Genomic DNA, 14,669 nt, shown 5'->3' with positions numbered 1-14,669 from the left:
CTTTCAGCACCAACTCGCCGAGTCCAACCGCCGACTCGTTGAGTTGGTCACTTAAAACTTGACCAGAACCGCGACTCGACTCGCCGAGTCTATCCATCGACTCACTGAGTCGACCTTCCTTATTTACACTAAGAACCCTGAACTTGCACCTCTGAACTCGGGGTGTTACAATTCTCACCCACTTAAATTAGGCTTCGTCCTCGAAGCCTGCAGCAACACATCCCAAATGATACTCCCACAATACAGCTCCTGGTCTCAACCGACCCAGGTTCCTCCAAACACTGCTATTAAACGCCTATAAAGTCCAACTCTTTCTCACAGGGTCACGACAACTGCTTCAAGCCGTCCACCGAATTCTTTCCATGACAACAACACTTATCAACCAATGATCACCCGATGATACTTCCATCGTTCTAAATCACATAATCACTTGACTCCTACAAACTAGATATCACCCTGAACCACCGGGTCCTGACCCGGTACCAACTACTATCCATTTCCTCGCTTGCCACAACTCTATCGAATTTACTGCTGGGACTTATCCCGCTTCCTTTCCGAATCCAACTCTTTTCTTTCCATGCTGACAGGATGACACATCCTTCAGCTCCTGAGCAACTCCCATGAGCTCTCCTTTGCAATCACATACACATGCTGAACCTGCTCTAACATCCTCGGGCTGGAAAAACCCGACACACTGACGATACCTCAAAACATCCCCAGGATGAATTACCGCTACATGCATAACCTCCCGATCACAACCATACTGGAAATCCAAGGCTCCATCCTTGCATCCCTTTCGAACTCCCCTGGTTCTATACCACTGGAAATTCATCCGCAACCTCAACAGACACCCAGTCCAGATGTACTTCCATACCACTGGTACAATCACAATGCTCAACAACCATAATTAAAATACTCTCAATCATCCCTTCTCACTACAGCTTTCATTTCCGTGAATCAACACTCCCTCCCGGAGTTACATACCTTTCCCTTTCCTTATCCAAGGAAATCTGCTTGCCAACCTTTCCACTTCAGACAAGTGCCACAGTGCTCACACCCCACTCTACATTATCCCTTGTAGAGTAACCACTACTCCATGCATCGCACATGCTCTGAATCTGCTCGCAAGGACTCTCGGGTCCATGCACTGCCTTCCACTAACATAATCAATACCCGGGACCAGACCCACTGCTTGCTACTGCATAGCAGCATTCTCAAATCACTTTCCGCATACAGATCTATCAACACTTACAGAGTCTTCAGCATGACTTGACCGCCTTACCAGGCCTTCATCCAATCTGGACCACTCTTAGAACCTTCAGCATGTCTGGACCGCCCTCCAAGGCCTTCAGTCTGTCTGGACTGTTTTCCGAGCCTTTGGCCTGACTGGTACGCCCACCGGCCTTCAGTCTCCCCGGACCGCTCAAACTATCATTCCGAACTATTCCTCCTGAGAATCTCTCCCATACATACTGTTCTAGCCCTCTAGGGGTTCCGAACTATAACTCTATTCCATATACTCAGATCCCGGCCTAATCCTAGGCCTCACAACAACCAATCACCCTTTCCGAAATCCTTGGTCTGTACTCCGCCCCATCGGTCTGGCACTTACTCATACCAGCCCACACTCTTGGCTGACTGAAACACTGTTGGATCCCAAACAGCTAATCAAACTCTAACGCTTATCGGCCCTCCTGAGAATTTTCCAATTCTCCCCCACTTAGAGCACTGACTTCCAACCACCGGTGACCCAACCGGCGTCACTTAACCAACCCTCCTCAATGTTGGATTAGTGTCTAAGTCCATAACTATTTTGGTATGTACTTGACCCGATGGTGCATGGTCCTTTTGGGTTGCCTTCACCAAAGCAACTTGATAGGATGAATTATGGAGAGAAAGGATTAAATATTATTTATTAATATATTATGAGAATAATATATTAAATGAGAAATCATATTGTTTAATTAATATTAGTCAAGAATTAATAAGAATTAAGTTTGTGGCTAAAAGAGATTAATTAAACTTAAGGGACTGGAATTGTAATTATAAGATAATTGCAATTGGGCTATGGATTACCTTATATTATAAGGCTGGACGAATTCTATGAGGAAACCCATTAGAAATCGTCCAAGGCCTTTAAGGAAGGAGCCCATGGGTTGCTTAGGGCCTAAGCATCCAAATTAGGGTTTCCTTGTTAGATAACCCTAATAGCCTCACTATTTAAAGAACCCTTATGCCCCAAAAACGTGACTGAGCTTCCTTCTAGGGTTTCCATACGTTTTGGGCAGCCTCCTTCTCTTCTCTTCTTCATCCTCTTGCTCTTGGTGTTTGTGAACCATTAGAGGAATGACATTTGTGACTCTAAGCTTTCTAAAGTCAATACAAGAAGGATTTGAGATTGTTATTGCTACATAACAATCAAGGTATGATCTAAACCCTAATTTATATGTTATATTGATTATCATATGCAAGATCTAGGGTTTATAGTCTTGGATGAATTGCATGTACAATAGAGAAACCTAGATCCAAGCATTAGGGTTTGTATGAGCACATAGGATGTTCTTATGGCTAAAACCCATCAGTGGTATCAGAGCCTTGATTGGTTTCTATTGTATTGATGCCTTGTGTGTTTGTTCAAGTTGCAAAATCAATTTTTGGCCAACCTGCCTGATGAAATCGGAGAGTACCACAGTGTACTCGGCGAGTAGGCCTCAACTCGGCGAGTCCAGTGTGGTACTCGGCGAGTTCGAGCGTCAGAAAGAGGGGATTTCGGGATTTCTTGCTTTTTTTCTCATGGATACTTGCCTTATCTGTTTTAGTATATCCTTGATTAAACAAAAGATAATTACCAATTGATTAGATAATAACTTCCTTATATGATAAAGTTTGATTAATTGTATTAATTGGGTAACTTATTTTGCAAGAAATTGAAATTAGGTCAAATATAGATAATGATGAAATTAATTGTTTAATTTATATTATTTGTTATTTGATCCTTGTGTTATGAAAAGTTTCAATTTCCCCCCTTTAGGTTTTATAGTTTAAACTTGAACTCAAAAGTTTTGAAATTTAAATAGTTGAAACCCTAATGTTTTGAAAAGGTTTCAAAACTTGCCCTCAAGTTTTGGAATTTAAAGGTTGATTAAAAGTATAATTTAGGAATGTTAAATTCTAAAACCCTGGTGATGTTTTGAAAAGTTCATATCACTCCCTTATGGTTTTATTAATTAATTAAGGTGTATAATTAAAAGAGGTTTAATAAATCCATAAAAGTTTTGGTTTACAAATTAATTGAATTAAAAGTATAATTGTTAAATTTGACCACCTAGTATTTTAAAAGTGTAAAATACACCCTATACTATATATAACATTAAAAGTCTAACATTATATATATGTATGAGTAAAAGTCAGTCTTACCGTTAGTAGGCCTCATTCACGAAGCTAGTCTATAAGGGGTGTTTAAGGAAATTGCCTATAAAATGGCGATTGAATGGGTATCTACTCTTACTCACCGCACTCTTGACTAGTGGAGGGTCGTTAGCCGAACGGGTAGGATAGGACAGAACTTTCCATTATAAGTATAGTGAAGTACAAAAGTAACTAAATGTTTTACAAATTCCCAATCTTAGTTACTTAGGCAAAAGTGAATTGATGCAATTCCATGAAATTACACTTTGTGCCCTTGCGAAGAAGTTAGTGGAGCGTGTGTGGTTTACCGGCATACTAAATGGTTCTAAGCAAAGGTAGCAAAGGGTGACTCAATGTTTGTCATAGTTCGGTGGAGCGTGTGTGGTTTGCCGGCACATCGAATAGGTGACTGTAACATGTGAGGGCACCATGTAGATTTGCATGGTTATTCACACCCGCTTTGTGATCCTCGGCATCCAAGTGACAAACTAGAAGGGCATATCGAGATTTAAACATGCCATTGAAATGTTCAATGAATCTCAAAGGATCTAGGAGTTTTCATAGATTTAAAACTTAAATTTCTTTTTCGTTTTTCGTTGGTGGAAATTAGTGAATCGTCATTCACTTACCTTCAAATATTCTGCAACTAGATTACGACATCCCTTTTCTAGGTTGTAGCGTATTGTGTTGGGTCCTAGCCTTAATATCTCATTTGGGTGATTTATTATGGACTCAATCAATCAACTAACTTGAATTTGTTTTCTCCCGTTTTGTAGATGTCAAAGTTCAAAACCTATGGTCTTCCCAAATCCCGTGGAACAAGCATTCCACATGAAGATGATATTCCACGATTCGATCGAGGAACAAGAAATCATGTTTCACTTCCTCCACCTCCTCCTATTATTCTCCCTAACCCACAAGATCGAAGAATTGAAAGGTTCAATGTCACTAAATCCCTATTGGAAATGAAACATGAAGATGGTAAATCCATGTGTGCCCACGTTCTAGGAATGAAATCACACATCGATAGGTTGATAATGTTGAGTGCGTCATTCCCTGATAAGTTGGCTGTGAACTGGGTTCTGTAGTCACTACCTGAATCATATAATGAGTTCAAAAGAAAGTATTATATGATGGATCATGACGAAAACCTCATTGACCTAACTTACATGCTCATTGCTGCTGAATCAGAAATGATTTGGCAAAGCAATGGAGCATATTTGTTGGGAAAGTCAACCAACCATGCTTCCGAGTCTAGGAGAACCGACCTGCGTTTGCTGCCAAGAGAAAGGGCGTTGGATACAAGTCTGCCCTAAGAGCCTAAAGAGTCCAGAAGATGGGAGAGTCAAAGAGTATGGCTGTGCTTCAGGTAAAATCCACTATCTAACTCCATTAAGTTCCTATTTGTTGATTCTTAATACATGATGTGATAAGATTGCATTTGAATGTTTTGCAGGATCAGTGAAAAGAGAGGAAGCTTGATGGAAAAGCAAGATAAATCTAATCACGAAGAAATGGATCTCGATCGCATGGATTTGAAGATTAGATTTTGAGCTTAGAAAGTTATGATAGAGTTGTTAGGAATTTTTCTACGTAGTGTTCAGTTGATTTTGCATTGTAAGGAAAAATGTTTTCCACTAGTTTTATGAATAAAATAAATTTTTTAATTTGACTTATTTATTTATTTATTTCCTTTCAATGAAATCGTTATGAAAAATTGATGTTTGCATATTTCTACAACGAATGGATAAGATTTTTAATTATGTTAATAGTGGAAATGTCAAGAATTTACCAAATAGGGAAAGTTTTTCATCGCCCAAGTTTCAATTGGACAAAAACTTGGAATCATGCAACTTGGTTGCACGATGAATGAGAAATTTCATATTTGGAAATTAGACTAATTCGTTGACAAAGTGTCAAGTGAAGGACTAGGAGATCGAGTATACAAAGTTGTGTGTTGATCAAATACACCACAAGGGTAACAAAGATATTCGTCATGATTTACTAAAGGATTAGTAAATATGATTATACTTATAAGATTAAGTGTAATTCTGAATTGATTGAAAAAGGTTTAAATCAATAGCAGAACGAATAAAAGAACCAAGTAGGCAGAAAGAAAAAAATTTCTCTATTCTAAGAAGATGGGAGAGTACCTTTTATACTTTATGATATGTCTTAATGATTAAGAACCATATTTCAATTGACCCTCTAAATAAGTCTTAGTACAAGTGTATGTATAAGAAGAGGAATCAAGAATTGAAGAAATGGTTAAATCAAGAAGTCAATCATACTTCATTCCAAAACAAGTCTTAGAGTTAAGATTGTAATATTGAATGACAAGTCTTAAAAAGGTTTATAACATTCATCAAATGTAGAATTTGGAAAAAGGCTTTCCTATTCTCGCACATTTGAAATTGGAAAGTTGTGATGTCTTGGATAAGACAAAGACCAACTAGGACCAATTTTATGAAGTGTTTTGTATTGATAAAAGCTGCACTAACTCTTGAATATTTGGTTGTCAAGAAATGTTTATTGACAAGAGAATCTTATATGTAAAGGAGTCAGTGGGAGTCTTAATGGTCTTGAAAGGATCAAGAACAAATCAAAATAAACCTTATCGAACATCACTAACACACGACTTGAGGTTTACAACCTATCGTGTTGACACTATCTTGTTTCTATGCCGTTCCAATCGAGTTAATTATGCATATGAGTTCTATGAGTTCTCATTTGAATGCATAAAAAGGCAAGGACCTTGATCAATGAAAAGTAAATTGATAGGAAAGAGTGAGCTGCTTAACTACTTGGAAGACATGGTGGGCAGCCGTGTTACCATAAGGCAAGAAATCAAGATTGAGAAAGTTCGGTCCATATGAGTTTGGATTTGTCGCAAACTTTGGTTTTGACAAATTCACATGGATAGGAACACATAAACCGTTAAAATCTAAGTGTCATAAGATTCCCTCCTTCATGAAAATGACTGTGAGGAAATGCTTTCACTAAGGAAGATTTTAAGAAGATAGTGATTGTGAAAATTGTGTATTCTCGAATTCGATTATGGTTACGGTATCCCTTTCCATGATTCGAATTATGAAATTTGGCAATTAGTCTAAATTGTTTAAGACACACATATAAACTATCTAAGGGAAAGGTGTATAAGTTTAAGAAGCCTTGATAAAATATTATCAAAGCATTGGGTATTAGAAATATGAACTTAAAGAAATTCAATTGGCATTGTTTTTCTGAAAGTTAAGCTGTTTCTGAATACATGTCAAAGTTAGTGGGAGCATAAGTGTTATGTTTGTAATAATCATCGTGATAGTGGGAGCATAAATGTTATGATTACATGATTATTAAGGCAAGTATTGCAAGTCAGCAATATTAATTATAGAAAACAAGAGTCATACTTTGCAAAGTTATAAGGGTTGAATAGTTGTTTTGCTATAATTAAGGGAGAGAATATTATGCTTCATTTCAAATCTAAAGGCTTAGGTTGTAGAATGTTAATATGATGGGTTTTGGTCATAAGACATCCTATGTGCTCATACAAACCCTAATGCTTGGATCTGGGTTTCTCTATTGTACATGCTTTGAATCCAAGACTATAAACCCTAATTCTAGCATACAAGTAATCATATTAGATATTAGAATAAGTTTATAATGTTACCTTGATTGTTATGTAGCAATAACAATCTCAATTCCTCCTTGAATTGACTTTGGAAGGCTTAGAGTCACAAGTGTCACTCCTCTAATGGTTCACAAACACCATAAGCAAGAGGATGAAGAGGAGAGAGGTTAGAGGCTGCCCAAAAACGTGTGAAACCCTAGAAGGTTGCTTGTCCACGTTTTTGAGGCATAAAGGGTCTTTATATAGTAAGGCTATTAGGGTTATCTAACAAGGAAACCCTAATTTGGTTGCTTAAGCCCTAAGCAACCCATGGAGCCCTTTTCTTAAAGCCTTGGACGACTTCATATGGGCTTCCCCATTAGAATTCGTCCACCTTATAATAAAAGGCAATCCATGGCCCTAATTGCAATTATCTTATAATTACAATTCCAGTCCCTTAAGTTTAATTAATCTCTTTTAGTCACAAAACTAATTACCAATTAATTATTGACTAATATTAATTAAACAATATGATTTCTCCTTTAATATATTATTCTCATAATATATTAATAAATCATATTTAATCCTTTCTCTCCATAATTCATCCTATCAAGTTGCTTTGGTGAAGGCAACCCAAAAGGACCATGCACCATCGGGTCAAGTACATACCAAAATAGTTATGGACTTAGACACTAATCCAACAGTCTCCCACTTGGATAAGTCTAATAACTATTCTGCGTATGACTTCAGATCCCAATCTGCAATCGTAGCTTTCCAAAGCCGCTGTCAACTCTGATCATATCAAATACGCGTGTCCTTAGATAAGGGATCATATATTCCTCCATTCTAGATATCATATGAGATATGATTTCAAATCATTCTCTTTGTACTACTTCTTGATTTCTGATTTATGACGACAGACTAATTGAACAAATCAAATTAGCCCTAGCCCGGCCGAGCATTTACGTTCGTCATCACTAAACCATCGAGGGGCCCAAAGATATCGCTTTTATCCTACCTTGGATAAAAGGAACGGATAAACTTTGATACAATGCTTGCTTGCACTCACTCACCGAATCACACACAACAATATGTTTTATAACACCAAGTTACCAGTGCGCTTACATATTATCAATGTGCAACCGATTCGCAAGATACAACTCACACATCTCGGTTTCAAGAATATAAGATGTTATCGTCTCACCAATCACTCGTAATACAATCCATGGAGTGATCCAAGTGAGCGTGGGTCTAATCCAATGCTCAAATCACATTCATAAGCACTCATGAACGTTGCAACAAACATTTGCTTATGTCTAATACTCTTTTAGACAATCCACACACCAATTCATGACAGTCTTCATTCATATCTACTTCCAACATATCAACGACTGTGGCCCGTTTGAATAATTCGATTATTCTTAATAAACTCAATTATTCTGGAAGTCAAAACATGCAAAGGTGAAACACAAGAATAATACTAATCCCATATGGTCTTAAACCTTTGAGTATAAATAAAACGCCTTTTATTTATCACCATATTGATTACTCATTATTTGTCGTTTCGGGTAATCAACTTCTTACTTGAATTCCAACACTTGTCCCATGCTCCTAGCATGCACACAATGTTTACCTATGGTTCTTACTTTGTGAAATAGATCACATTGAACACATTTCCAATCCTTCTCATTTCACAACTCCAAATCCGTTTTTCATAAGTCAAAGAATATCAAATTCTTGCTACTTATAGAATATGCTAGATTCTAACATTCTATGCAACTATCCTTTCGTAATGTCACTGCACCAAAGTCACAAAGACTATTGCCAATGATATTACAAAGTCCTCTATCGGAGATTGTTACAAGACAATTCCATAGACGTGATGTCTCTCACTCAAAGTACATTCTTTGAACATCCTTTTGCATAGAAGTTTCTAATCTAGTCATAGATTTCTCAATATTCAATTCCCAATATGGACACACTTCCATATGTTCCATATGACAACTCATTCTTAATAGAATCTTATCTATTCGTAATGATGTAGATATGGTCCATCCAATATGGAAACATTTCCATATTTTCCAATACTATACTTCCAACTATTCACAAGCGACCAATCCTCGTCGAACTTTGGGTTGTCCTTTGATAGTTGTTTAATTGTTTTAGTCAAAACCAATTGTAGTCCCTTTTCCCTCTAAATGCGCTCGACATTTGGAAAATTTTAGAATGGTCAAACATTAAAGTATTTGCAATCGATCCTATACCCGAAGCGTATGGGACACGACACATAATGTTTTATTTGCTATGTTCTCAAAATTCGAGTTGTGAAGAGGGATGCCGTAATCATAATCGAAATTTTAAGAACACACTATGTACCTTTGACTAAATTTATTAACATTTCTCAACCTAATCCTTTAGATTTGAAATGAAGCATAATATTCTCTCCCTTAATTATAGCAAAACAACCTTTCAACTCTTACAACTTTGCAAAGTATGACTCTTGTTTTCTATAATTAATATTGCTAACCTTGCACTACTTTCCTTAATAATCATACAATCATAACATTTATGCTCCCACTATCATGATGATTATTATAAAACATAACACTTATGCTCCCACTAGCTTCGACATGTATTCATAAACATCTTAACTTTCAGAAAACAATACTTATTGAATTTCTTAAGTTCATGTTTTTAATACTTAGTGCTTTGATAATCCTTTATCAATGCTTCTTGAACTTATACACCTTTGCCTTCGATAGTTCATATGTGTGTCTAAACAATTAAGACTAATTGCCAAACCTCACAATTCAAATTATGGAAAGGGATGCCATAACCATGATTGAATTTGAGAATGCAATTTTACAATCACTATCTTCTTAAAATCTCTCTTAGTGAAAGCATTTCTTCACAATCATTTTCATGAAGGAGGAAATCTTATGACACTTAGATTTGAGCGGTGTATGTTTTCTTATCCATGTGAATTTGTTAAAACTAAAGTTTACGACAAATTCAAACTCATATGGACTGAGCTTTCTTAATCTTGATTTCTTGCCTTATGGTAGCACAGCTGCCCACCATGTCTTCCAAGTAGTTAAGCAGCTCACCTTTTCTTATCAATGTACCTTTCATTGATTAAGGTGCTTTGCCTTTTATGCGTTCAAAATGAGAACTCATAGAACTCTCATGCATAATTAACTCGATTGGATTGGTACAGAATCAAAATAATGTCATTACGTTAGGTTGTAAACCTTAACTCGTGTGCTAGTGATGATCGATAAGGTTTATTTGATTTGTTCTTGAAACCTTTCAAGGCCATTAAGACTCCCACTGACTCCTTGACATATAAGATTCTCTTGTCAATAAACATTTCTTGACAAACAAATATTCAAGAGTTAGTGTAGTTTTTATCAAAACACTTCATAAATTGGTCCTAGTTGGTCTTTGTCTTATCCAAGACATCACAACTTTCCACATTTAATGAAAGTTACAAACCTTCTTAATACTTTTCTATCATTGTCACAATCTTAACTCTAAGACTTGTTTTGGAACGAAGTATGATTGACTTCTTGATTTGACCATTTCTTCAATCTTTGATTCCTCTTCTTGGACATACAATTGTACCAAGACTCACTTAGAGGATCAATTGAGAGATGGTTCTTAATCATTAAGACCTATCATAAAGCATAAAAGGTACTCTCCCTTCTTCTTAGAATGGAGAAACTTTTATCTCTCTGCCTACTTGATTCTTGTTATTCGTTCTACTATTGATTCAAACCTTTTCAATCAATTCAGAATTACACTTAATCTTATAAGTAAAACATGACGAATATCTCGTTACTCTTATGGTGGACTTTGATCACACAACTTTGTGTACTCGATCTCCTAGTCCTTCACTTGACACTTTGCCAATGAATTAGTCTAATTTCCAAATAAGAAATTTCTCATTCATCGTGCATCCACGTTGCATGATTCCAAGTTTCTGTCCAATTGAAACTTGGGCGATGAGAAACTCTCCCTATTTGGTAAATTCTCGACTTTCCATAAATAACATAATAAGAACCAAATCCATTATTGCTAATAATAGAACCATTTTAACATCAATTTTTCATACACGCCATTGTAAGGATAAATAAAAAAAATTTAAAATCAAAATTTATTTTATTGCGGAAAAATTTTTGTCCTTACAATGCAACTCATTTGAAAACTTATACTAATACATCTTTCTTAGCAATCTAATTCTAACTCTAAGTAGTAGCTCAAGAATCTAATCTTCGAGAAATGCGATCGAAATCCATTCCTTTACGGTTAGATTTTGCTCACTTCTTCCCTTAAGCTCCCTTTCTTTTCTTCGATCCTACAAATCATCAATTGTAATCTTATCACATTATGTATTAAGCATTTAGAATGAAGCTTAAAAGAGTTAGTCAATGGATTTTACCTATATTAGAGCCATACGTTTTGACTCTCCCATCTCTTAGATCTCTTAGGTAAATGGGGCAGCTTCGTCTCCAATGCCCCTTCTCTTGGCAATAAAAACAGATCGACTCTTTTAGAACAGCACATGGAACTACTTCAGACATTGCCTTTCTCTTATGATCAAACTTTTCGATCATAGCATGTCTTTTGTTGCCATTGTCTATATCCATAGAAGTCTCGAAGGCAGATTCACCAATCAACATTGCTTTTCTATTGCGCCAAATCATTTCTGATTCAGCAGCAATAAGCATATAGGTGAGATCTATAAGGGTCACGTCGTAGTTCATCATATAGCCATTTCCTCACAAACAACGGATCCCAACATTCTTAACCTATCAATGTGTGACTTCATCCCTAGGACGTGTGCACACACTGGCTTTCCTTCTTTATGTTTATTTGCCAAAAGGGCTTGAGTGATCTTGAACTTTTCAAGCCTTTGAACTTGTGGGTTAGGGAGAATAATTGGAGGAGGTAGAGGAAGTGAAGCATGATTTCTTGTTCCTTGATCGAATCGTGGAATATCATCTTCATGTGGAATGCTTGTTCCACGGGATTTGAGATGACCATAGTTGTCGAACTTTGACATCTACAATACGGGAGAAAACGAATTCAAGTTAGTTGATTGATTGAGTCCTTAGTAAATCACCCAAATGAGATACTAAGGCTAGGACCCAACACAATACGCTACAACCTAGAAAATGGATGCCGTAATCTAGTTGCAGAATATTTGAAGGTAAGTGAATGACGATTCACTAATTTCCACCATGAAAAACGAAAAAGAAATTTAAGTTTTAAATCTATGAAAACTCCTAGATCCTTTGAGATACATTGAACTTTCAATGGCATGTTTATATCTCGATATGCCCCTCTTGTTTGTGACTGGGATGCCGAGGATCACAAAGCGGGTGTGAATAACCATGCAAACTACATGGTGCCCTCACATGTTACAGTCACCTATTCGATGTGCCAGTAAACCACACACGCTCCACCGAACTATGACAAACATTGAGTCACCCTTTGCTACCTTTGCTTAGACCCATTTAGTGTGCCGGTTAACCACACACGCTCCACTAACGTCTTCGCAAGGGCACAAAGTGTAATTTCATGGAATTGCATCAATTCACTTTTGCCTAAGTAACTAAGATTGGGAATTTCGAAAAACATTTAGTTACTTTAGTAATTCATTATACTTATAATGGAAGGTTTCGTCCTATCCTATCCGTTTGGCTAACGACCCTCCACTAGTCAAGAGTGCGGTGGGTAAGAGTGGATACCCGTTCAATCGCCATTTTATAGGTAATTTCCTTAAACACCCCTTATAGACTAGCTTCGTGAATGAGGCCTACTAACGGTAAGACTGACTTTTACTCATACATATATATAATGTTAGACTTTTAATGTTATATATAGTATAGGGTGTATTTTATACTTTTAAAATACTAGGTGGTCTAATTTAACAATTATACTTTTAATTCAATTAAATTGTAAACCTAAACTTTTATGGATTTATTAAACCTCTTTTAATTATACACCTTAATTAATTAATAAAACCATAAGGGTGTGATTTGAACTTTTTCAAAACTATGCTAGGGTTTTAGAATTTAACATTCCTAATTAATCTTTTAATCAACTTTTAAATTCCAAAACTTGAGGGCAAGTTTTGAAACATTTCAACACATTAGGGTTTAGAATTTAAATATACATCAAAATTAAACTATTTAATCAGAATTTAAATTCCAAAACTTGAGGGCAAGTTTTGAAACCTTTTTCAAAACATTAGGGTTTCAACTATTTAAATTTCAAAACAACAAAACTTTTGGGTTCAAATTTAAACTATAAAACCTAAAGGGAAAAATATGAAACTTTTCATAACAACAAGGATCAAATAACAAATAATTCAAAATTAACATTTAATCACATAATTATCCATATTTGATTTGTTTAATGATTTCTTGCAAAACAATTTATCAATTTAGTCAAAATAACTAATCAATTATCTTATAAGGAAACAATTATCTTATTAATTGATAAATATCTTCAATTAGATCAAAAATATAGTCAAATATATCATATAATCGGATTAATATTGATCTAACATGATAAGGTAACTATCCATAAGCAAAAACAGCAAGAAATCCCGAAGTACCCTCCATCTGACGAGCTGACTCGTCGAGTCAGGCTTGGACTCGTCGAGTCACCTTGGACTCGGTGAGTTCAGCTATGGACTCGGCGAGTCCAACCTCCAGAATGCAAAAAATCGAATTTTTCAGTTATCTAATGCATCAATACAATTGAAACCAAGCTAGGCTCTGATACCACTGATGGGTTTTGGTCATAAGACATCCTATGTGCTCATACAAACCCTAATGCTTGGATCTAGGTTTCTCTATTGTACATGCTTTGAATCCAAGACTATAAACCCTAATTCTAGCATACAAGTAATCATATTAGATATTAGAAGTTTATAATGTTACCTTGATTGTTATGTAGCAATAACAATCCCATTTCCTCCTTGAATTGACTTTGGAAGGCTTAGAGTCACAAGTGTCACTCGTCTAATGGTTCACAAACACCATAAGCAAGAGGATGAAGAGGAGAGAGGTTAGAGGCTGCCCAAAAACGTGTGAAACCCTAGAAGGTTGCTTGTCCACGTTTTTGAGGCATAAGGGGTCTTTATATAGTAAGGCTATTAGGGTTATCTAACAAGGAAACCCTAATTTGGTTGCTTAAGCCCTAAGCAACCCATGGAGCCCTTTTCTTAAAGCCTTGGACGACTTCATATGGGCTTCCCCATTAGAATTCGTCCACCTTATAATAAAAGGCAATCCATGGCCCTAATTGCAATTATCTTATAATTACAATTCCAGTCCCTTAAGTTTAATTAATCTCTTTTAGTCACAAAACTAATTACCAATTAATTATTGACTAATATTAATTAAACAATATGATTTCTCCTTTAATATATTATTCTCATAATATATTAATAAATCATATTTAATCCTTTCTCTCCATAATTCATCCTATCAAGTTGCTTTGGTGAAGGCAACCCAAAAGGACCATGCACCATTGGGTCAAGTACATACCAAAATAGTTATGGACTTAGACACTAATCCAACATAATAAACTTAGTCAAGGATAAATAGTGTGTTATTAAATTTCGATTATGATTACGACA

The sequence above is a fragment of the Lactuca serriola genome, chromosome 4 (genome assembly GCF_051521515.1).
Source record: "Lactuca serriola cultivar US96UC23 chromosome 4, Lser_US96UC23_V15, whole genome shotgun sequence".
Classification (NCBI taxonomy): Eukaryota; Viridiplantae; Streptophyta; class Magnoliopsida; order Asterales; family Asteraceae; genus Lactuca; species Lactuca serriola.
Note: the sequence above shows the minus strand (reverse complement) of the source record.